At 40.4% G+C, this 25,592-nt stretch overlaps 3 long non-coding RNA genes across 5 annotated transcripts; 2 read left to right on the forward strand and 1 right to left on the reverse strand.

Moving 5' to 3' along the window:
- Positions 1–6,031: 6,031 nt before the first annotated feature.
- LOC310766234 lies at positions 6,032–11,929 on the forward strand. 2 transcript variants are annotated; one of them, XR_014549967.1, is made up of 3 exons: positions 6,032–6,301; positions 8,020–8,087; positions 11,191–11,929. It is a non-coding gene; the product is annotated as an uncharacterized lncRNA (long non-coding RNA). The 2 variants fall into 2 exon arrangements; XR_014549968.1 differs by lacking the exon at positions 6,032–6,301 and adding an exon at positions 6,686–7,040.
- On the reverse strand, positions 7,315–14,883 carry LOC310766346. The gene is made up of 2 exons (XR_014550086.1): positions 14,786–14,883; positions 7,315–7,628 (listed from the first exon to the last, which is right to left on the reverse strand). It is a non-coding gene; the product is annotated as an uncharacterized lncRNA (long non-coding RNA).
- A 32-nt stretch (positions 14,884–14,915) lies between these two features.
- LOC310766239 lies at positions 14,916–22,736 on the forward strand. Of its 2 annotated transcripts, none has more exons than XR_014549969.1 (3): positions 14,916–15,067; positions 16,667–16,809; positions 22,371–22,736. It is a non-coding gene; the product is annotated as an uncharacterized lncRNA (long non-coding RNA). The 2 variants fall into 2 exon arrangements; XR_014549970.1 differs by lacking the exon at positions 22,371–22,736 and adding an exon at positions 20,837–21,196.
- Positions 22,737–25,592: the final 2,856 nt, after the last annotated feature.

Raw genomic sequence — 25,592 nt, forward strand, 5'->3', positions numbered from 1 at the left:
GGATCCCTTGAAAAGCTTCCTTTAAACATGCACTTCTCAGCACAATGCTAGATGTTCTCCTAGTCCACAATAGTGATAACCCACCTACTTTCAGCAGCCAGAAACACCATAACCAGACACTGGAGAGACCTGTCAGGAGTAAGCATGGACCAATGGTACCAAATAGTATGGGAAACAGCCCTACTAGAAAAATTAACCAATAAACTGAAACTGACACGGGGACAAACAGAAGAAGATGCCTTTACCCCGGTATGGCTCCCCTTTATCACATACACAGCCCAACAAGACAATGACAATAATCCACCAACAGCATACAAATCAATATGGCTAACCTGATCCAAAACACCCACCCACCCCACTCACACACGAAAACAAAGATCACCACAGCCAATCACAAACAAACAACCACACCCAAGGCCAACCCCAACCTCTCTCACCACCAAAGGAACACAAGTGAACAGCACGAGCAACGCTGACACCAAACCCTACATACATTAAGCAAAATAGAAACATCACCACCTGACCCCACCCCCACCCATCTCCCCCCCTCCACCCCTTTTCTTCCTAATGTCTCAACAAATGAAACTGATTTGTAAAAATGTTACATGGGAAAAATACGAGAGACATTACACATACTTCTGTAAAACAAGAAAATCTTTAATAAAAAATTTAAAAAAAAATAGTGCTGACGTATGTAATTGGCTTTTTGAGCTCCCTTTACTCCAGTTCTGAACATGCTTGGGTATTGCAGGTTGTATTTATCTAGCTCCTACTCAGAAGAGACCTGCTGAAATTAATGAACCTAAGTTAGTCGTGTTCATTAACTTTAATGGGCCTACTCTGAGTAGGCCTAATGTTGACTATCATGCTATATATTTTACTTACCTATTTTAATAATAAAAAGATGTGAACAACAGCATCCATCATCCGAGCCAGCATGGGCAATGGTCAAGGATTCTGGAAGTTGTAGTCCAACATGTGGAGGACCCAAGGCTGGGGAAGAATAACTTCTCCACTGTCCCTTTTCAAGATAGAACATCAATGGTGTGTGTTCTTTTCACATATATGGCATATATAATACCAGTGGAGAGTGCCCGGTGCTGTCTGGGAATTTGTAGACACCAATAAAGTTTTGTGATTTTTAAATGGATGGTGTAATTTTTGAGTTTGGACTCTTCACTCCAAAACCCAGGTGAAGTCACACCAAAGTCAAACTTCGGTCCACCATCTTGATTCAAACTGGCACCTGGCTTCCAAATGGCAACAAAGTCTGCCACTCCAACCTCAGGAACCTTCATGCTGAGTTTGACAGTGATATCTGGAGAGGTGACCAAACCTATGCCCCAAAATGGGCAAAGTCACACCAATATGATTTTTTTAGATTGCCTTCTTGATACAAAATGGTGGATAGTGTCCAATCATTGATGAAGGCTGCTGCCCCAACCTCACAAACCCTCATGCTGAGTTTGGCAATGCTATCTTGAGCGGGGTCCACACACACAGAAGGCAGACAGACCATTTTCTAAAATATAAAGTAGATAGATGGGTATGCATCCTTATGTGCACCACATATTAGCACCGGAGAGGTATTCTTAATGGGTATTTCTAGAGTGTCACAAGCAGTTTTTATCTGGGAATGTAATTAGCAGGTAAGCATTAGCATGACTAATAACTGAATTTGCATGAAAAAAAATCTGTTAAGTGCTATGCATGCATGGGATAGATGGTAATTGTTTTGCCTGTTAGCCATGTTTTGCCAAAATTAATTCCTGTCAATATGACGTATGTCTCTATCTTTAATCCCCCCCATAGTTTTCCTCATTCTAATGGCAGAAAGCTTAACTGAATTCCACACAACCTTCAGCTAGAGCAGCAGCCTTCGTCTTTTGGTCCTGTTGCAGCCTGTGTAACTTACAGATGGCTGAAAATCAAGGGATTGTAAAAATGGTTTAATGACTGTTCACTCTCCTGTGACCCTTTAAAGAGAAGTCAAATTGTCACAGCGGGAGAACTTGCCCTTTTAACTGCTGCCATGTTGCATTATAACCTGAAAAAGTGCAGCCAGGTTGACAATAATCTCTGCTGTTGCTATCTTTTTCTTTTTTTGTGGGACTCCTAACTATAATATTCATCCTTGATAACTACTCACTGAACTATATTCATTCAGTTATAAATACTAATGGATCTAAACAGATTAATTTGGGGGAGATTCTGGTCTTCCCTGTTGTATCTCCACCTTACCTTTCAATATTTTTAGTAATGCGTATACTATGCCTTCATCTCGTCTCAATTATAAATGCAGGTCAAATTTCATTGGTGAGCCATTTGTCCTAAATTACTCCCTACTCATACAACATTCACCCACTGGCATCCTGTCAGCCTAAACTATGCAATAAAAGGAGGCGTTGACAACAGCTGCTCCTTCTGACTCATCTCTCTCCCAGCCTTACTATAAAGAATGTTACTATAATTTTTTAGATGAAGAGAGTAAGTTTGCTGATGTAGACTTATTAGTAAGAAAACCCGAGGAACAGTGGGTGGCTTCCTATGAGCATGCAAATGTGCTTATCTCCCACCCCCATTGCGTATGCCTACATGTTTTAAAGAAGGTGGCATTTTTGCTGGAGTCGATGCTGAAGCCTCTTGCACACACAGTTTGGAATATATCCAGTTGTTACCTTAACACCTGTATGTTGTTCCAATGGCGCAACAGGCTATTTATCGGGGGACAGAGGATGAGGTTGGCATGACATCAGGCCCAGCCAGCATGCTTTTAGATGACCCACTGAATCCATTCGCTTCTAAGAGAATGAGAAATTCAATTTCGTGCTCCCTTCAAATAGCTAACCAATGATACCTTCAAGATCCACCCCCTGTTCTTTTGCATTTTTGTTACTGCCTCCCTCATGCCTCCTCTTTGGTACAATTGGCTTCCTGCCTGTTTCCTTTCAGGTTGGTCCTAAAAAACAGTTATTGCAGTTTGCTTTTAATTAGGAGTTAATGGTTCTGTTAATGTATGTTGTTTTTAATGGCTGTGAGTTAGGGTTTTGTATTTTATAATGGGATTGCTAGCTTGAGATTAAATGGTTATACATATCTTTCTATATCTTTCTATTTTAGTACCTTAAAATGACATTATTTCATATTTTTACACCACTTTGGAATTTTTTGTGCTTTGAAAGGTGGCTAAGAAGTTTCCAAAAGTAAATAAATCACATATTACCAAATTACACATTTAACATAACTTGTAGTCCACTGATATACCAGTTTTTAAGCATTTTGTGAATACAGAACTGTAGTAAAGTCTTATTGAGAAGTAAAGCAGCAAATCTTCATTTAATCTATCACTTAGAATCTGATAAGGCATATAGCTTCTTTTAAGAGTTTAAAGGTAAAGGTAAAGGTACCTCTGACCGTTAGGTCCAGTCATGGACGACTTGGGTTGGGTTTATAAGTTTCTACACAAAGCCCTTTAATTTCATCCAATCATATGTATAGAAGTATTTCACATTACCCCATCCTAATTGTTGGATACATTTCAGCTTAGTATGCTCGCGCAATAAGCACTGACTGTTTCTGCTGACTAGGCTTTGATTCCCACTGTGTCTGTTATGGCCTTCATATAGGAATACATTGTCTTACACAGAGCTATTGTGCTTTGTAAACCTGTGTGTTTAGCTGCGTGTGTTCTGTGATAAAAATGTTAGCTGCTTCTCTTCCCATGGGAAAGGCCTTTTGCATTCTCAGCAGTTTCAAAGCTTTAGCATTAACAGTTTCAGAGCTTTTTCTCAAAGCAATATAGCATTTTCTTAAAGCGATATACTATCAATTTTTGTGGCCCTTGGGCAGTGGCGTAGCGTGGGGGGTGCAGGGGGGGCCCGCCGCACCGGGCGCAACATCTGGGGGTTAGGGCAAATCCACGGGTTAGGGGGCGCAAATCCATGGGTTAGGGGGCGCAAATTACTTGCCTTGCCCCGGGTGCTGACAACCCACACTACGCCACTGCCCTTGGGGTCCTCCCTCAATATCAGACATTATCCTGGCTTCCATATTCTGCACCTCTAAATAGTCTAATCCAGGTGTTAACAAAACATGAGTTAAGTGTCCAAGACCGCTCTGAACAGGAGGCAACACAGTGGTGAACCAGTCATAGCTGGAAAGTAGGCAGTTTACTAAGGCCGCATGTTGTCTTTCCAGTTAAGTGCAGTCCCATACAAAACAGGCTGCCTCATCACATAGCAGACTTAGGAACTTGAAACACACAGCCAGTCCATTTCTAGCTCCAGGTACAAGTCTATCACCTCATCTTCCGCCTAATTCAGATAGTATGGGGTGACAGATAGTATATGCCTCCACAAGAAGCACAGAAGATGTAGACAAGCCACCTACATTTAAAACAGGACACTATCATTGCCATGTCAACATATTACGGTTAAAGTACTATGAAATTTAGAATTTGGAACCCCTTTGATATTCAAATGGATTGTGATGTGCTCACTAGAATAAGGAGCACCTGGGAATTCTAGTGGGTGTGATAATCTGGGGAAACCCAGCCAGATGGGTATACAACAATAAGTTGTTGTTGTTGGGGTACAAATAATAAATTGTTGTTGTTGTTATTTGTGTTTTGCTTTGCACTCTGCTTATGTTCTGGAGCTGCTTTACGCAAACTCACCCTCCCAGTTTAGATTTCGGAAACATTATTTCATCCAGGAGCGAAAAGGAGTCAGGCACTTCATATGTTCAAAGTCTTGGTCTTTGCCATTCCCAATATGCACCTGACATAGGATATGTAATGAGTGGCAGACCTGACTCTGTAAATTTCTGAGACTGAATTTGGTGGAAGCATCTCATAAAAAACAGGTGTAGTAAAAGAGTTAATTAGAAGAAATGGATTCTTAATTTGGGGTCCCTACTGAGGCACAAATTGAGGATATATGAACACACTGCCAGATGTGAGGGTGCAAATTGCCTCTCAGAAACATTCTGTTCTATTCTCTATTCACACAATCCTTTTTATGAGTGCTTTGGAAAATATTTCCCTATCTTTCACTTGCATGCCTTTATAAAGAACTTCTGGAGTCAAGACTTTGTCAATGACATTGCAGCAAAACCTTCCTGGAACTCAGCCATGCTGACAAACACAAGCTGCGTTCTAGGATCTTTAAAGAGAGAGCACTAGAATATCTTTCTACAGTGCTTTTTCATTCCAGCTTCTCTGTGGTAGAGTGAGAGCAGGTTTAAAACACTAAACTGGAATGTTACTGCCAAGGCGTGAGTGCATTTTCTGACTGAAATGTGCAGTTCTGCAACCTTCTTATGCTATTCTGTAATAGAAGGATAGTGAAGCCGCAAGTTTGAGCTTGCCCTGATTGCTGACAAATATGTTGTCGGTATGGTTGGACTCTCTCTTGACTTTCTTCCCAGTGTAGGTGACCTCTGGCAGTTTAACAACTTCCTGGAAAGATACTGCAAATAAGCATAGAGTAAAGCAGTTTTTAACTTTCAGCTGCTGAGGGCTGTTCAAAGAGGGGGACAGTGAATGTTAAACAGCAATTTTTCAAACAGAAAAAAATGTTTTAGGAGGCAGTTCTCTCTCCCCTCTTGCAACAGAAGTATTATTTTAGCTATCACATTATTTTCCCCTCTCTGTTCTTTGATACTAATATCATCATCATTTGCAGCAGCAGCATAGAAACACTAGGAATCGGAGAATGAAGTGGGTTTCAAAAAAATGAAACAAGGAATTCATACTGTGTTTCATAATGTATAACACTCCAATCCTGAATCTTCTTTGGAGGAAGCCAAATTTGTTTCAATGGGATTGCCTTCTATAGTATTAGCACCATAGCCCAACAGTGCAATCCTATGCATAATTTCTCATAAGTATATCCTATCATCAACAGTTTTTACTCAAGTAAGTGTGCAAAGGATTGCAGTCTGAATCAAATCACTGAGGGCCTAATTTGTACCCATGGCCAGTGTGGTGTAGTGGTTAAGACTTGTAATCTGGTGAACCGGGTTCGCGTCTCTGCTCCTCCACATGCAGCTGCTGGGTGACCTTGGGCCAGTCACACTTCTCTGAAGTCTCTCAGCCCCACTCACCTCACAGAGTGTTTGTTGTGGGGGAGGAAGGGAAAGGAGAATGTTGGCCGCTTTGAGACTCCTTCGGGTAGTGATAAAGCGGGATATCAAATCCAAACTCCTCCACTCCTCCTCCACAATTGATATAAATGATGTGGCCTGTTCCTGCGTATATGTTTGTGAGCCTAAATTTCATTTCCCTTTCACTTTTGGAGAGGTATTATATATACTCTATGACATTGAGTGTGTGTGTGTGTGTGTGTGTGTGTGTGTGTGGAATTACAAAGCTATTTTTTGCAACCATTTCCCCTGAAAAAAACTGAGCAAAACAGAGAGGGGGCGGGGAGAGAGAGTAGTTGTTCTTAAAATTGCACCATGTGGTCTGAACCAAAACTATGAGGAGACTGCAGAGAGGAAGAGAGAATTAAAAACCTAAATTCTTGGTTCAAATTCTAGCCTTGTATCCAGGATCAGCCAAATGGTTAGGAATATTTCCAAAACAAGGATGTTTAGCTGAGGCCTAAGATAAGTGAGTGAGACAGGGCCTGTGGCCTGCTTCAGTCTTGTCTGAGGGGAGGCCTGTTGTTTCTTCAGGGTAAAGGCAGCAGCCTCTGTATTGACTCTAAATGACGGCCTGTGTTTGATTTAGCAACACTTTGAGCCCGTTACAAATACTAATGTCCTCCTGCACCGGCTTAATAAGCTTTACTGTGGAGGATAGGCAACCCAGTCTCCATTGTCCCTGCAGCCCTTCGTATTTATAGCCACAAACTTTTGAATTGGCAGAGCCAAGAGAAACGCACCATTGTGACTCTGTGAGGGCTAAACGACAGGGCCCAGAATCTTTTGAGGGAAGGAACGTCCTTCATAGCTGTAGCCTGTACACAGCCTACCACATGTTCTCTTTGAGGGCAGGAATTCTCTACAGAATCAGCTTCTTTGTGTGTTTACCTGAGGTAAAATAATAATAATAATAAGCAAATAAAGCAAAAGCTCGTTACAAAAGCGCCTGACTTTAACACAAGCTTTGGACAGGTAAGATGGAGGATGCCTTGACAGGTATGATTTGTGAGAGACTCCTCGGTTGCCGGGCAAGAGGAGAATTAAACAAAGGCCTGTCTTTGAGGCAATGGGATTTGAAGAGAAGGGAGAAGGCGACACAAAATAATTTACTCGGGGAAGAGAGCTGTTTGCAAAAATATGATAGAAACAAAAATATAAGCAATTAACCAGGATGGCAAAGACTCTTTATTATTCAGTGTACTTGCTCTTTGCATTGTTGAGCACAGGAGTCCAGTAGAACTTTATTTTCCTCTGGAACATCTCAATATCTCAGCGTACAGAGGCTCCTTCATGAGAGAAATAACGGGCCCTGCTTCTATCCACTATCCACACAAATAGTGAAAGTATCGGGGAATTAAGCCTTTAAACAGAGGAGGGGAGGGAAGTATTCCTTTTCTTCCTTTGCTTTTGCTTCTTGTGAACATGATGGGGACTGAATTCGGGATTTGTCATGCGTTCAATTCAGCTGCAGCTACTAACTTCTAGAGCATGAAAATGACGACAAGGGAGAATGAGATGGATATGGGGTGTTACTGAGAATGGAGAAAAGAGATGTGTATTTTTACATGAATACGGGAGACAAACTCAAATAACTAAGAACAATGCTTTTGTGTGTGTGTGTACCTAATTCTTACGTAGTTGCCAGCATTTTCCCAGACATTTCCATAACATTTCTTACAACTAGAAATGCTTGAAAACTAATGAATATTATATTTCTTTCTGTTGCCACAGTGTATGACCTCATTTTGCTTAGCATAGCCTTGCTGGTCAAATCAGCTGACTTGCATGAGGAGAAAGAAACATATTTGTAAGATACTTCTGGTATTTTGCTTGTGGATGTTGCCTTAGCTTGCTTGTTTACTTCTATTTTAGTAACTGCTTGGAAAAATAAGGCCAATTTTCAAAAGCCATTATAATCAACAATTCCATACAACATAAAGGTAAGTTTGGGGTGATTATTATTATTTGCACTTAACAGCTAAGCAGAATACTTTATTTTATTACTGGACCATTTAACTTTATCTGCTGGTTATCTTTTTTCCTATTTTAATAAATAAATCACATTTTCCTTACTAAGTACATATTTCAATCATCACCAGCAGTGGTAGTAATTGTTTCTTTTTTGAGACAAGTGTCATCTGTGCTGAATCAGATATTCTCAGAGAGCAAAGAAGTGAGTTGGTAGTGGGATTCATTAGGAAGAACAGAGACATTTAGATAATAAATAATAAAAAAGTTAGTGATTGTTGAGAGTCCACTACAGTTTATGCCTTCTTGCAACAAAGGTATTAAAAAAATTATGCTTGATCTTATCTGTTAGCGTATTTCATAGAAATCAGTCTGCCCATACACACACACACACACACACACACACACACGGCCTCTATCCCCCCTCCCCAGACCTTTCATATCTCCATAGGAGACAACCAGGTTAAGTTACTCAGATTTTCCAGAATGTATCTTTCATTGAAGTAAATACATTCTTATGAATATATCCTTGGATTTCTGGCTTAGGTTCATGATGATAAAGCTGCCTAAAGATTTCATTCATGTATATTATTCTTTAAAATAATTATATCTAAATCTGGCCTTTTCATCCAGATTGGAATCTTCAAGTTAATTAATAATCTTGACACCACATCCACATTCACTGAAGTCTCAGATGAGGTGTACAGTGCAACATCTGCTGTAACACCATGGAATCTGTTTCCATATATTTGGCTTGAAGATATGGATGAGGTGCTTGCAACAGTGTGGCCAACAATTTGTTTCCTCAACCCTTGACTCTCTTATTAAAGTTTGCCAAGGAGGTATGACCAGATGGATCAAGGGTGTGGTCAACACATCCTTGCAGTAGGGTGTGGTCCTGGCCACCTTGAAAGTGGCAGTGATTCAACCACGCTTGAAAATACAAGCACACCTGGACATATCAGTTTGTGACAACTACCACAAAGTCACAAATACCCCCTTTTAAGGAAGGTGATTGAGAAGGTTTCAGTGCAGCAATTGCAAGTGCTCTTGGATGAAACAGATTATCTGGACCTATGTTTGGGTTCAGGCCTAAATAAGCCTTGGTTGCCCTGATGAAAAAACAATGTGGATTGTCAATTAACTTCCAGGCCAGATTCAAAGATAGCCAAACATTGGATATAATGTTCCATAGTTGCAAAAGTTAATGTTGTTCCTGGACTGAAGTAACACTTTTTGGATTCTGTTATTAGATATCTGAGCTGGCATCAAGAAGAGTTTGTTAAATTGACTCCTTCTAAAAAAGTAACTCTAGGATTACTGTATTTTAATATTTTGTTGGAAGCTACCCAGAGTGGCTGGGGAAGCCCAGCCAGATGGGTGGGGTATAAATAAATTATTATTATTATTATTATTATTATTATTATTATGAAAAGGTATAGTTATATATGGGGACGCGGGTGGCGCTGTGGTCTAAACCACAGAGCCTAGGGCTTGGCGATCAGAAGGTCGGCGGTTCGAATCCCTGCAACGGGTTGAGCTCCCATTGCTCGGTCCGTGCTCCTGCCAACCTAGCAGTTCGAAGCACGTCAAAGTGCAAGTAGATAAATAGGTACTGCTCTGGCGGGAAGGTAAATGTCGTTTCCGTGCACTGCTCTGGTTCGCCAGAAGTGGCTTAGTCATGCTGGCCACATGACCCGGAAGCTGTCTGCGGACAAACACTGGCTCCCTCGGCCAGTAAAATGATAAGCGCCGCAACCCCAGAGTCCTCTGCGACTGGACTTAATGGTCAGGGGTCCCTTTACCTTTATAGTTATATATGCTTGCTTTCGAAATGCTTTCATAATTATGGGTCTTCCTATGCAGTAATCATTTCTAAATGTGGTCTTATGTATAATCACAGGTGTACTAAGAAAATATAAATTTATGCGCCACAATACTGAAGGTCTAAACCACATTTTCGTCCCTTGGAAAGAGCTTGTATATCACTTCTTAGACAAGTTATATTATGCCTAGTATTGTTCAAATGCAATCTTGTATTTTGAAAATAAAAGTAAAAATAAATATGAGGAGCAGTCTTTGTTCTCCTTTAACCAGCTAATAAACAGCATCATGAGAGCAGGGTTGCCATATTTCCAGAGGTAAAAATCCGGACAGCAATTGCCCACTCATCCCCCAGCCGTCTGCCAAACCTGAACAATCTGAGCCAGAGCCAGAGAGTGGGTTGCCTGTGCCAGAGCCCAAGACAGAGATAGAGCCTAGGTTGCCCACACCCAAGCCTGAGCCTGAACCCAAGTTGCCAGCACGCACACATAAAAATTAACCCCCCCAAACAAGCACATTTGCTTTAAATTGTAAAAATCCCCCAGATTAGCATGTAGCTCCCCAAAAAGAGTACATGTTTGAGATTCCTAGACGTATGGCAACTCTGCATGATAGCAGACCCCAAAGGCATAACCAATGAAATAATAACACAGCTATCTATAGAAGCCCATTTTAAACCAGAAGCCCACCCACACTGCATTTGAAACTTGTAGGAATCAAGTTGTGTTGAGCTGTGGAGTGAAATGCTTTTATTTTCGTCCCTTGGAAAGAGCTTGTATATCACTTCTTAGACAAGTTGTATTATGCCTAGTATTATTCAAATGCAATCTTGTATTTTGAAAATAAAAGTAAAAATAAACATGAGGAGCAGTCTTTGTTCTCCTTTAACCAGCTAATAAACAGCATAAAAGTGGTTTTAGGTACTATTGTCTATTGGTGATGTATGCCCTCCTAATGTGAGTGTATACAAAAAAAAATCCCTGTTTCATAATATCCTAGCTTTATTAAAGTAGTTGACTGTCTACATGCCAATTTCCATTATGTCCATATACAAAAACTATATATTTACACTTTCAATTTTCATGTTTTGATAATTGGATTTTATTTGCAACACATTCCTTTATAGTTCTGTGTATTTTTGTAGGGATGCTGAAATATTAAAGGAAATTTAATCTGTAATCTGACAGTCTAGTAAATAAAATGCCTCTGTATCAAAACTTACTGAATTAACTCAACTAATTGTGTTACTAGGGTGAAGATGGATTGTCACTGTGTCATCTGGGGAATAATTTGGTTCGTCATACTGTACTTTATTGGATGGCCCATAAGCATATTCTTAGGAGGACTGTATGGATTTATAGTTCCTTTAACTACTTTGATAGGTCTAGATGATGTTGGTGAAGTTTTGTTGAAGGGGGTGAATGTGGGGAAAGTGTGTGCTACTAATGTACGCAGTGGAAAACCTCTCTGTTAACAACGAGACTGCCATAATTACCCAGCATGTATTGTTGTCCAGTGGCAATGAGGTTTTATATGAATATTTGGTTTTCATCAGTAAAGTATAAAGTTCCCAAATTGTACTTGAAACTGCAGTTCCTATGTATATTGCATTTGTCTGTAATGCACTGCAACTGGAGAGATCTGAATCAGAACCTCAGATTCTCAAACTGTGAATGTTCAGAAACTTGGGTGCAAACAGCTTGTAAATATCTAATCAGAAAGAGAGAGAGTTATGAGATTTGTATTTCTCTGGTTTTCTGTTTTTTGCTTTGTGCCACAAATTATCTAAGGTTTAAAATTGTGTCTCTCACTAAAGCGAATTTTGCATCTCTGTATACAGTTACTAATGTATAAATCAATCTGTATTAATTGTTTATTATACTTGGTTGTGAATATGCTTTAGAAGCCATTGTTTTTGTTTTGGTTCTCTATAATGTAATTATTTAGGTATGCTAACACCATAACACATAATAAAACTACCTGAACTTTCTGTTTGTGCACACTGTATTTTAAATTCATATTACTGTTGTTGCTGATAAATCCTACATTCTATTTATCTAGGAGGAACACATTTATACACAAGATAATCAGCTCAGAAGCCATTATCTATGTCAGATCATGGTTAATGTTATCAGATTGTCTCTTATATTTTCTGTGTCCCTTGCTAAGCTGCAGAGGAGAGTTTCTTCCTTATTTGTCATCCAGTCTGTTGACCTCTTAGAACAAACAATGGTTATTCTAGCTTATGCTCCTGCTAAAATAGGAATTGGGATATTTCATAACATATTGTATCTTATTTATAATATTTTGATAAAGCAAAATTGCAGTGCTCAAGGTAGCACCCAACATAGTTTAAAAGCAATTATATAAATTCTTATATAAAAACTATAATCACAAAGGGGGTGGGATGAGGAATCTGTGGCTGTCCAGGTTTCACTGGACTCCAGCTCCCATTTTCCCTGATCATTGATGATGCTGGCTGGGGCTGATGGGAGTTGTATGTCAGGCACCAGCTGGAGGGCTCCCTATCACCAGAACAGCACAACAAAAAGAAGAACCTGAAACAATATAACAACCAAACCTCCACAAGATTCTCCAATCCATACGCCTTCACAAAAATGTGAGGCTTATGCAAATTTCTAAAGCTGGAGATAAACTTACATATACAATCTGTAGGAATTGTTCCTTAATATAACATTAATGCAATACAGAGAAAGCTCTGCTTCTTGTTGCAGAAGTTCTAATACTCCAAACTAATAACCAAACTAAGGGAACCTGAAGCAGAATTTTTGAAGTTGACCTCAGCAGATAGATGGGCCTATATGGGGAGAGGTGATATCTGATGTAGTCTTCAGGTGACAGTGGGGTTTAAAGTTCTCAACATCACTTTGAATATTGTCTGAAAATGTCTGAGTAGCTAGCACAGTTGAGCAGCAGTGTGTTTTCATTTGCCTATGCTTGCCAAAAGGAAGGCTAGGGCTTTTTGGACATTGCTGCAGGTTTTGGACTGCAGCCTCCAGACTATCTTCAAGGAGAGCCTCACATGACAGAACACATAATTTGAAATTGTAAAGCATGGTTAACTTTTGCAAGCTTCTGATTGTCTAGGAAAAGGTATCACATATAAGCTGATAAACTATATTATTGGACCCTATCAAAGCCTGCTTATCCAACGGTAGTGTTCCATTTTATGCATCCTGATAGTACAACATGCTTACCGTAGAGGTAGTTCTATTACATTTGACCTCCCATCAGGCATCACTTCAGTCTGCATGTGCATTCCAAGATTAATGCAGCTGTTCTCAAAACAATTAATGTCATTAATTCTACCTCCATGCTAACACAGGGGAACTGTATATACTACCTTTATACTTTATATGAAAGTGCAGTTTATAAATATTTAAATACTTAACAACTTTTCTCCTTTCTCTGCCCTGTCACTGAAAAGCACAATTAAAGCACTATCATACCACTTTAAACTCATGACTTCCCCACAAAGAATCCTGGGAACTAGTTAATGGTGCTGAGAGTTTTTAGGATGCTCCTATTCCTCTTACTGAGCTACAGTTCCCAGAGTTTCCTGGGAAGAGGGATTGACTGATAAACCACTATGGGGATTATAACTGAGTGAAGGAAATAAGATTCTCCTCCTAAATCTTAACACCCTTAACAAACTACAGCTCCCAGGATTCTTTGTGGGGAGCCACGACTGTTGAAAGTAGTATACCACTATTTTTAAAGTATAGTGTAGATACTGAAGTTGCAAAAGGAAGGCATAGTGCAACCATTCCAGCAGTCTTAACCCTCTTCTGATTGTTCTCAAAAAGAAACATCAAAAGGTTAGACAGATAATAGATTGCATGTAGCAGTATATTTCTTCTTTTGGACAATAGGCGTGATCTCTATTAGAAAAAACATTTAGTCTGGGTGCAATTCACATTCCTTTGGAAATATAAGCACGTATTCTCATTTTAATTGGTCTGATATTCATCAATAAGCTTTAGGTACAAAAAAAAAGAGATTATTTGAAATGACAAATGCAACTGGGGAAAAAAACTTATTAAATAAATAAATGTGAAAGTATATCATTATAAACAAACCATTAGGGAAACAGAATTTCAGGACAGCTTAAGAGAGCATGAAGTCTTAATGTCTTAATGGACTGTGTTAATCTAATTTACAGAAGTCAAATGACATACTGAAATTTCCACTACATATTTTTATTTATTTATTGTTCAATTTATATCACACTTCCCCTCTGAATGACTCCAGGCTCTGTACATGGCTCTCCCGCTCCCCACTCTACCCTCACAGCAACTCTATGAGTAGGTTAAGCTGAGAGATGGGAACTGGCCCAAAGTCACCCATGACTGGAGGTTTGTCCAAGCGCCCCTGGAAAAGAGACACAGCCCACTCTAAAAAGTCAATGACATTGCAGAGTAAGGCACAGATAGGAAATCTTTGGCCCTCCAGATGTTGGACTACAACTCCAGTTATCCCCAGTCATTGGTTGTGCTGGCAGGGGCTGATGAGAGTTGAGTCCAACAACACCCAGTGTTCATGTGAATAAAATAACTCTCAAGACCGTGCTTAGATTATAGAGAAGACAGAGGGCTCCAGACATCCTTTCTTTTTGTACCAGCTTCCCTCAGCTACTGTGTTGATTTGGCTAAAATTGGGGGGTGTTTGGGGAAGGAGAAAGAGGGGTTATAAGGCCTGCCCCTACCTTAACCCCCTCCAAATATTTGGCAGCAGAAAGATGTTTAGGTAACATAATGCACACATACACACCACACCTCAGTTACACACATTACTCTCAGTTTTAGTCCCCATCTTACATAATTACCTATTCTGATCTGTCATGAGCAGGTGCCCTAGTAAGGCTGAACAGGAGAAGGGGAGTGGTACTCTAGTCTTTTAGATTCCCCTAAGTGTGACATCATACTGGTTACTTAGAAACAATGATGCTTTGAGCAGCCTGTAAGCATTCTATGAGGGGATGCCTGGATTTTTTTTTGTAAAGTCCTTCTCTTCAAAAGCCTGCTGATGTCTTCAGATCACAGTGAACACCTGAAAACTAAATGAGCCATTTCAAAAGAGAATTGTGGGATATTTATATATATACGAGGTAAGCCATTTATTTATTTGATGAGAAATGTACTTTGAGTTAAATGGGCGAGTAAAGAATAAGAACAAATAGTGGCAAAGTGGTCTGCAAGTCTGTTGTGCCCTTCATAATAGATATAGTAACCCTGTTTCCAGCAGTGACCAGGTGAGATTTAGTAACCTGGTAAACTGTAAAGACCAGCAAGCATGAATGTTGTAGTTGCTTAGGGAACCATAAGCTTGAAGGAATATAGTCCCAACATTTTATTTCAACATTAGCAAGGCAGAGAGGTAACACAGAGAGATGTGAAGCCCTATAACTACTCTGCCATTTTGTGTGTGTATCCTTTCCCCCCATAAGGACCTAAATGGAAAAATGAAAAAGGCTGGGGGGTGGGGGACAGGGAACCCCCCAAAATTACTAAACTTGGGTTTTCATAGGGAATGAAACACCATTTAAAACCAATTGCAAACCACTGCCTAAATTGGCTTGCCAACCCACATACTTCCATCATACCTGGCTCAGGTTTCAACTTCTTTGCCCTCATGATCCATCCCAAAATGCCTCCATTCAGAATTTTCAGTCTCCTGGATTTGGTAGATGTAAATGAACGGTAGAGTTATGTGTCATCCACATAGTTGACATTTTAACCCAAGGCTCCAGATGACTTCTTACAGCAGTTTCACAGGGATGTCAAAAGAAATCTGGTCAAAAAGATGTCAGGGGACAAAATAGAACCCTAAGTCATCCCAAAGGTCAAGTCCCCCGACCATTCAAAAAGGATCCAAGCAAAGTTAACTCCATGCCTCTTGAGTCCCATCTTGGCAAGACAGCCCAGAAAGATTGTTTAGGAGTATAATCTGGGAGTTTTTCAAGCGCCTTGCTCCTGCAGAAGGATGGCTTCCCCCTTACCTAGGGTCAGACTTGATGTGGCATTGTTCATGTGACCATCATGGTCCTTAACTGGAGTGACCCAGGTGCAGCCAGCTTTTATTCTGAGGCGGACCAGAGTAAAGACTTCCTGACTCCCATCTGCCAGCCAGGCTCCACCCCATGATTAAGCAGTTCAAAATTCCAGGGTGGGTGGTTATCCTGCCAGCCCAAGCTGCTGGCTGTGAGAGGTCTAGCTGGCTTTCACCCCTTGGGGACAGTGGGGGGCTACAACCAGCCACCCCTGCCCACCCCCAAGCAAAGTAAACGGTCATCTTCAAACCATCACCAAAAGCAGCCTCTTGTACAAAACATTGCAATAGCCCAGATATCATGCCAGTTACAAGAATTCACTGGCTATCAAACAATGCAGTGTCAATTCTTTCCACTCCATAATTCACATTGACTAAACCCCCCCCCCAAAGAAAACTATCAAGAAATAGTGTGGGTTGCTTGGTCAAGAAGGATAGTGTCTATTTATCATGAAGCAATGCTAAGCAGGGAAAGGGGATAGAAAGGATGCAGATAACATGGTTGATGTGTTTGTATAAACCACAACTACATGAGCCCTCTCACAATCTAATTTCATTTGCAGGAATGTTCTGACGGATAGCAATAGTATGTTTTTAAAGGTTCAAAGCTTATTTTCATCTGGAACTAACACTGCTTTTAATTTGGTTACACTAATAGCAGATTTGAAAGGAGCGTGCTTGATAAGCAATGTCTGCTTATGATGAAGGAGAAGAGGAAGGAGACCCATATGAGGACATTACCGAGCCAAAATCAGCTGCTGCTGAATCACTCCTGCCTAAGGAACCTGAACCTCCTCCAAGGTATAGGCTCTTAGTTTTGGTACAGAATCTCCACATTTAATGCATTCCATTTCATGTACAGAACGATGTGTTAATGCTAATCTAACAATATATTTCAGGCAAGAAGGTAAGTACCATATTCCAAGCAATTTAAAGACAAATCAGAATGCCATGTCTTCAGGATTTAAAGTGCCAATTTATGCATGTTTATTCAGGAGTAAGCTCTACTAATACCTCCTGGCAAAGAGCTATATATGGCAAATGTGCCTTGAACTGCAATTCTATCCATATGTACCTGGGGTAAGTCCCGTTGAACTCAATGAGGTTTATTTCTGAGTAGACATATATCAGATTGCACTGATGGAAACCTAAGCAGCTGGAGAGGAAAACGAGTTTCTCATTTTTAGCTGACTTCTATGGGGCTTCAAAACATTTTGAGACTGTATAATTTGCAATGTATATAGAATATAAATAAAGTTCTTATCTTAGTACTTCTAGACAAGTTACATGTTGCACGTTACCTGGATTACTAGAGGAAATGGCAGAATTTGTGATATAAACTGTAGATCAAAATCTGCAATCCTATGAGCTGGGAGAAAGTGTCAGTGAAGTAAGTAGACCAATACATGGAGGGTAATGCTAGCAGTGCCTACTAGTCATGATGGCTGTGCTCAGCCTCCACAGTTGGCAACAGCTTTCTGAATACCAGTTGCTGGAAACTGCAGACAGGGAGAGTGTTCTTGTGCTTGAGTCCTGTGTGTGGGTTTGCCACAGGCATCTGATAGGTCACTGTGAGGACAGGATGGGGCACCGGCTTGATCCAGCAGAGGTTTCTCTTACATTCTTAATTACCTTCATCATGCATAGAATTGGGCTATGACTCTCATTACCTGGATCCCATTTCTGAAATATGTTTAAGCAAAGGGAGAAATAATGAGTAGCCTATATAAAGCTGTGCATGTCTACTAAGAAATGAGTCTCACTGTGTTCAGTTAGTCAATAGAGCATGAGACTCTTTATCTCAGGATTGTCGGTTCGATCTTCATGTTGGGCAAAAGGTTCCTGCGACGCAAAGGGTTGGACTAGGTGACCCCTCGCAGTCCCTCTCCCAAATCTACAATTCTATGATTCTATGAGAATGTGCTATGGAAAGAGCAGGAGCAAAAATCTTCTAAAAATGCATAATGATGTGTGTGTATGCTGAGCATGGTGTCCAAGATGTAAAAGGAACATAACTTGAAGAATGGTCAAGAAGATAAAATACTAGTTAAAACTATTTGGTATCTTCCAGTATTTTGTGTGCCTTTCTTGGTTCAATGATAGAAAAGGTTATTTTGGCTTAATATTGATAAAATTCAAGGAAATGGCTTTAATAAACAAATAAATCCTGCACAGAACAGCTTGCTCATAACAGCAGCATTTCTTGTTGGATACAGGTATTTATTTACCCTTGTACATTTGAATTCCATTCATGGGAAAGATATCGGAAGAGTGCTGCTATGAAGTCTTTCTTGCAGGTTTCCCATAGTCATCTGGTTGGACACTGTGAGAAGAGGATGCTGCAGTAGGTGGGCAACTAGCCATAGTTGTCTCACAGAGAGAGATTAGGACTGAATCTCAGGGTCACATCTACCTCCCCCACTCTCCTTTTCAAACCCCTCACTGCCATGACCCAAGCATCATTTTGGAGAGCTCAGTACACAATTGTAATGTGGGTCCCCTCCTAGACACACACAATGATTCCATCCAATACATAGAATTTCTTTACTCACAGGAAAGAAAAGTTTATATTTAAAAATTCTAAAATTACATCTTCCACATATCTGAAAGTAAACCATGTCCCAAAAAACACCACACTCTTTTTGCTTAATTAAAAAAAAAATCTGGCTTGAAGAAGAGTTCAACAACCCTTAGCTGACTATTTTGTAACTTTTGGCTGGTCCAAAATAAATAAATAAATATCCTGTCAATGTTTCATCAAGGATGATGGCAAAAGGTGTATCTGCTTGGAAAACTTTGCTTGATTGGTTCTTCTTTGTTATATATTTCACAAGCAAATGTCTTTTATGATATTATTTAGTGTTTTTTAAAAGAAAATAATGTGTAGCTGTAATGAAAACATTAATATATATATTTAAAACAGTTAGGCTTTTATTTTGTTTTGTTCTAATGAATCAATATGAACACAAGCATTTTCCCACTGCACAATCATGAAATATCTAAAAACAAAACAAAATAGGTGGTTTAGCCATTCTTGCCCCGCTAGCGAATGATGGCAGGCTATAGCAACACTGGCTCTTATTGGTCTTTTTGATGAGTGACCCTTATTATTATGGCAATTTGTCCTGCCTTTCTGTCTGTGCACAAGGAACACTGTAGAGTGGCCTTCTGCCCTACTTTCCAGTTCTTTAGTGACTTCTTTCTGAAGGATTGTATTGTCCAAAGAACCATATCAAGGGAAAGCAGCAGAGACCTTGAACTTATATACAACACATTCACAGTCTTGCCCATTTGGGTAAGATGTACTCTTTTTCTGTTTAAATGATTGCAATTATTTAAGAATTTGCATCTGTAAATATATATCACCATATGCAATTTTGATGCAAATAAGTGTCCTCTTTTTTGTGGGGGATGGGTGGGGTTAAAGTATCTAGTGGCCACCTTAGAATTCTTGAACTGGTAGGTCTTGAGAGATCATGTCACCTGGGGAAGCACACATTTCTATCTCTCACAAGACAAGGGCTGGTTTAACTGCACAAACATACTTTCTCTAGGACAACAATTCACTGTTCAGAATGTTGCCTGCACTGCTTCTTAGCACCCCAGCAAATCCAGACAATGGGGACATAAAGGGAAATCAGTTCCTAGAAACATCTTCAAGCATAATAATCAATTTACCCTTTCTCCCCCCCCCCACACACCTTAGTAATGATATTGCACCCTTAGCCAGACTCCTCTCCACACCTTACCCTGCCCACATGGTAGGACCCTGCTCACTTCAAGGAGCAGTAGACAAGTGAACATTGTTATCTGAATGTGGGGTCTTCCCTGATGTTGCGTGATTATGCCCTCCTTAAAATGGAAAAGGAACGATCTAGGCCCATCTTTTTTTATGGAGACAATCCTCTGCACAGCCCCTTTATTATCACGAGCCAAACTCTGAAGCTTGTCAGAGTCTCTGCCAGAACTGACCCTTATAAGCAGACATTCTGCAACCCTGAGCTACATTCAGCTTGGTGGCATTCCTAGATAATGTGTCCAGGGCATGGCCTTACAGAGGCTCTTTAAACTTTTTCTCGACCCTTGAGTTGCCAAATGGGACAGGTGCCCTGATCCAGAAGAAGATGGAGCCACCAAGAAACAGAGATGGGAAGGAGCTACTGCGACAGCTGAGCGCAGTCCCTGGTTGCCTTGGCAATGCAGAACTGAACTTTACCTGTGGCAGCCCAGGAAGCATTATAAGAGTTGGGAAGAGACCTGGGCCCAAACACAGTTTACCACTTGTGTCAAGTGAATGCCGCTAGTCCTCTTCCTAGCCCATATATTTCACATATACCTGTGTGATGCAGGGTTAGAGTATCAGAGAAGGATTGCTGTGGCTGTGGCTTCACATTTCCACTCAGCTATGAAGATCACATGGCAATGATGACCACTTTGTCTCAGCCTAACTGTTCTCACAGGATTGTTCTGAGAGTAATATGGACAGAAGGAAAAATCATATGTACCAACCTGAACTCCTAGGAAAAAATATGGGATGTAAATATAATTAAAATAAAACATGGAGGGAGGGACAAGGCAGTTGGAATTCATGGAAGCAAAACACTGATGATCTATCAAGAAGTCACTTCTTTAAATCAGATTATTGCAGACTACAAAAGGAATCCTAGCTTTGAATTGTCTGAATCTGCTGGAAAAGCAGTTCATCTGCTTGATAATATGTTAGCGTATTCTTGGTTGGAAAACCTGTTTCCCCCCTATGTGAAATCACAGTAGAAATGTACTTTAAGATGCTTCAAACTGAAATATTTTTGTTTCTTTATTGTGTCAGCACCCCACAGCCGCCAGCTGGTAGAATGGACTGCTGCTGCCTTCTGTGGAGTATCATCTGGCTGGTGGTGCTGGTGGCTTTTGCTTGGCCCTTGAGTGTGGCTATGGCAGCCCTTTATGGATTTGTATCACCCATGATTACCCTAATAGGACTTGATGATATCAGTGAGTCTCTGCTACAAGCAGTACATGTGGGACGAGAGTGTGCTCAGAACGTCAGAATGGGCAGGCCTATTGCTTGAAGAAAAGATCTCGCAGCATTAGGTGTCCCTTCCCTTTACCTGTATCTTATCACGAGTGCTGATCTGTAATTCTTCTTTTTCAACCATCTATATTAAAAAGTTATTATTTCACTATAAAATTGGTTTCATGATATTTTTACCTATCCGCCATTTTAACCATCGCCACTATATAAATAATCTAACCACTGCAACTTAAACTCTTGCAAAGACATCATCAGTTGAGATGGGCAATTTGCTTATTGATGCTTTAATTGATCAATACCAAAGTGGATTTTAGTGTGTGCATAAGAGGACATATTTTACAATACATTATAGTATTGTGTGGACTGTGCCAAAAGCAACAAGATTTGGCTCCACACTGGTAATAGATTTGGCTCCACACTGGTAAAAGGGGAGGGTTGATATCTTTTTGTAGAACCAGCTTCTGTTGGAGACATTGAGCATTTCCACATGGCAGATTCTAGTAGGTTTGGTGCTGCTTGTGGATGCAAGCTTTGTGCAGTGTCCATGTGACATTGTCATCATCAAAATGCCATCCTACATTATTTCCCCATTTAATCCAGATTTACCATTTCTGCAGAAAATCCAGGAAGTGAGAAACACAAGAAGAGAACCTGCCATTTTCATGCCAACTAGTGAAACATGTTTAAGTGGCAGGGGTGGGGAAGAAATTAGATTTAGTTTACATTTTAATACAGAGCTTCCTAATTCGTACTTCCTAAAGCAATAAGCAAACCAAAACACAATTATCCCTCGAAGTTTGCAGTTGTCTGAATTTGGGGGTGCAGTTCTTCAACCAAATAATGTCTATACAAATGTTATATTAGGGACAGTGTGAATAGAAATGCACATATTTTTGAAAGTGACATTCAAAAATGCATTATATTTTGGGAAATTGGTTGCAAAAACATATATATCAGGAAAATTGCACACAAAAATGTGCATAGCAGGAAGAATTTGAACTAAAATTGTGAAAAAAATTAATGAGGACTTTTAATGAAGAAAAATAATTTGCCAGCTGACATAGAAATGTGGAGAACTGAGCTCAAAACTAGAAAAAGGAGACACTGAGACTGACAGATTTGTCCATCCCTGGGAAATAGTAAACCCAGATTAAATGGGAAGGAAATATGGGATGGCATTTTGATAGGGATGGGTATTGTGTGGACCCTGAGAAAAACTTCATTGCTGGAGCATTTTAAGAAAAAAGAAAAAAATGCTACATGATTTCAGTGTAGAAATGTATTTTAAAATGCTTCTGACTGAAATCTTTTTGTTTCTTTATTATGCCAGCCCAGCACCACCACCCACAACTCACTACTGCTGTCTTCTGTGGAGTATCATCTGGTTGGCTGTGTTGGTTTGTTTTGCTTGGCCCCTGAGTGTGGCTCTGGCAGCCCTTTATGGATTTGCATCACCAATGGTTACCCTGTTAGGATTTGATGATGCCACTGGATCTTTGCTGCAAGCAGTAAATTTGGGAAGAGAGTGTGCTCAGAACATCAGAACTGGCAAGCCCATCATTTGAAGAAAAGATCTCACAGCATTTTAGCATTCCATTCTTTCACAAGCATCCTTTATATGTATTTAGCACTAACAGTCCACCTGTATCTTTTCTTTTGACCATTCACATTAAAAAGTACTTAATTCATTATAAAAGTGGCTTTATGATATTTTTACCTGACCCATCCTTTTAGCTTTTGGCATGTAAATATACTAACCAGTATAACTTAAAAACTAGGACCCTACCCTGAAAGGTCTTCACAAGCACACATGCTGGCTGTGAAGTGGTTCTTTACTGGTTGTTGGTGTTGCAATTAGCCAATTCTATTGGGCTTGAGTCCCTTTTAGTAATTTAGAGACAAGGGTAAATGTTGGTCCAAATCCTGAAAATTCAATGTCCCTAAATTGTACAAGTCCCCAATTATGGGGACTGGAAAGCCCTATTTTGCCAATCCAACTCACACAATTACAAATGCATGATGCAAACACATTTCCTGATGCCTCTCAGGTGCATCATTGGTGCCCGATCAGTACACCTCTCCATGACTTTTAAGGAAACCACCTGCAGTGGAGAGTTTGCTTTAAGCACAAAAGCTCATAGAATCATAGAATTGTAGAGCTGGAAGGGACCTCGACGCCCATGTACTCCAACCCCCTGCAATGCAGGAGTCTCAACTAAGGTTCTTAGATCCCTGGAAGCTTGTAATCATGCAAGGGGAAATGCCTGAACTGGGCTAGAGATTATGCCAGTATCTAGAAGAATTTGTGCATTCCTATATTTTATAGGGGGACCATTTCAGGGAGAGAGACATCCCTGTGTTCCAGACCATGGGTCAAGCATTGGCAATCTGTTGCCCATCCAGGTGTTATTGGACTTCAACAGCCTTCAGCCCCAGCCAGTGTAGCCAATGGTCAGAGAAGAAAGGAGTTGTAGTCCAGCAACATCTGGAGGATCGCAGATTCCCCATCCCTGCCATAACAACAAGTCATCTTAAAATACACCATTTCCTCCTGTTTGATCTTATTTATACATGAGAGTAGGTCCTTTTGAATCATGCTGTGAGTCTTTACTCTGCCCCCAGTCTTGAAATAATGTCCCAGATGGCAAGGATGAGAACTAGAGGCAGGAAAAATCCAAGCCAGATGTGGTGTCTCTTTGAAGTTCGTCTAACAAGAAATTTATTTAGATAGAAGTTGTGGGTGTCTTGCAGTAGTGCAGTGAACTCCTAACTCTTAGTCAAGGTAGCTGATCTGGAGAAGATGAGAGAGGCTTGTGGAGGGCACCTCTGGGAACCCTGCCCCCAAGATGACAACTCATCTAATGTCTCATAGAAGGAGAGTGTCGCTCTAAAGAAGAGGGGAATAATCCCTTATAAGGGACAGTGAGTCTCATGCTGAGAATAGGCTTCTGAGGGTGGGTAGGTGGAGATTTAGGGGCTCCTGGAAGTGAGTGGTTTGATCATTAGAAGAATCAATTTATTTACATCTATTCATTATTAATTTAATTTATACCCCTCCATTTTTCACAAAGGAGCCCGGGGTGGCAAATAGCTTTATGTGAGATAGGGGGATGTAAACTGCATTGCTGACTTGCCTGCTTGATGTGAAGGTTCAAGATGCCATGCTCTATCAAGGTAGGCCGAGCAGTAGTCAACAGTCATGGTGCTCTTTAGCAATGACAGGGTAGGGTAATTTAGATATACAGTCCTGGAAACAAAATTTAGTGGCTAGGTAGGAAGTTGAAAGTCAGAATCCCCAAGATAGCTTTCTTAGAAATGCTATCTTTGCCAGGTGATTAACTGAACTAATGCAGAGCTATGGGGCCTCAACATGTAGGAGGTGTCAGGAAAAGGGGGGTGGATTTGTTAGGCACTGGAGAACTTTTGGGCACGACATGTGGCTGCTTTATCCAATATGGACAATACAACACTCTCATACTGATATCCAAGTGGAAATGCCCCAAAGTGTCCCTTGTAGACAAAACCCCATGACCTCATCATGTACTCTTGAATACAGACATGTCAAAGCAGTTGGTTTGAATATGTATGCCGTCAGCTTTTCCGCATTTCCCATGGAACAGAAGATTTGCTTCTGGTAGCACCTGAGGCCCTATGGCTCCATAAATAAAACAGCTGTCTTTGTGGATATCTGTCACTTCAGAACTCACAGGAAGAAGGGAAGCTGTACATTAGTTGTACACTTTAGTTACAAATGCCTAGCAGCTCTTTTGGGAGATGTTCCAGGCCATTCCAATCTCTAATCATTCACCTCCTTATGATCAGGTTAACTTCTTCTGTGCTGAATTGGCAAGAGCTGATCTGGTATTTTTGAAAACAAAGGGTGGAATTCAACGTAGCGCTAAATGGGGTATGCTCGAGGGGAACAAGATCTGCTTGCACGACAGGACTTTCTCCTCCCCTTGTGTGCCCCCTAAATGTTTTCTGGGTTTTTCCCAACCCTTCAGAGCAAATTTAGGGGGGCCCTGGGGGTGGTAAGGAGAGAAAGGGGGGAAAGCCCTGTTGTGTGAGAGGAATAATGCAACAACATAGTTGAAAAACCTGACTCTTCCAGTGCCTTTTTGATCCCAACATTATATAACCCTCAAGTAATGTTTTTGTTTGTTTGTTTGTTTGTTTGTTTGTTTGTTTGTTTCCTGCTCACCAGCCACTGTAATATCACTTTATGGCAGGAAGCCGTAGGATTTTGGAATGAGTTTTATTTGGGTCCTTTGGGGAAGGCTGTAAGGGGGCAGATGCCCTTTTTTTATTTACACACATTAACTTACCATTCTACTCAACAGAGCTTTTATAATGAATGTTTCAATAAGTGGATATTTCCAAGGGTTTGAAGGTAATAAATGGATAGTTTTGATTTCTGCTGTCCTTTCAGTAAAGCAAATTAAGCTTGGACAGACTAAAACTCACTGATTTGTCAGCTGCAATACACTGTGATGGCTTTAGAAGTTCAAATTCACCATCTTCATCCATAACACACCCACAGAAATGCCTTTGT

Source organism: Podarcis filfolensis (assembly GCF_964270895.1).
Source record: "Podarcis filfolensis genome assembly, chromosome: 1".
Lineage (NCBI taxonomy): Eukaryota > Metazoa > Chordata > Lepidosauria > Squamata > Lacertidae > Podarcis > Podarcis filfolensis.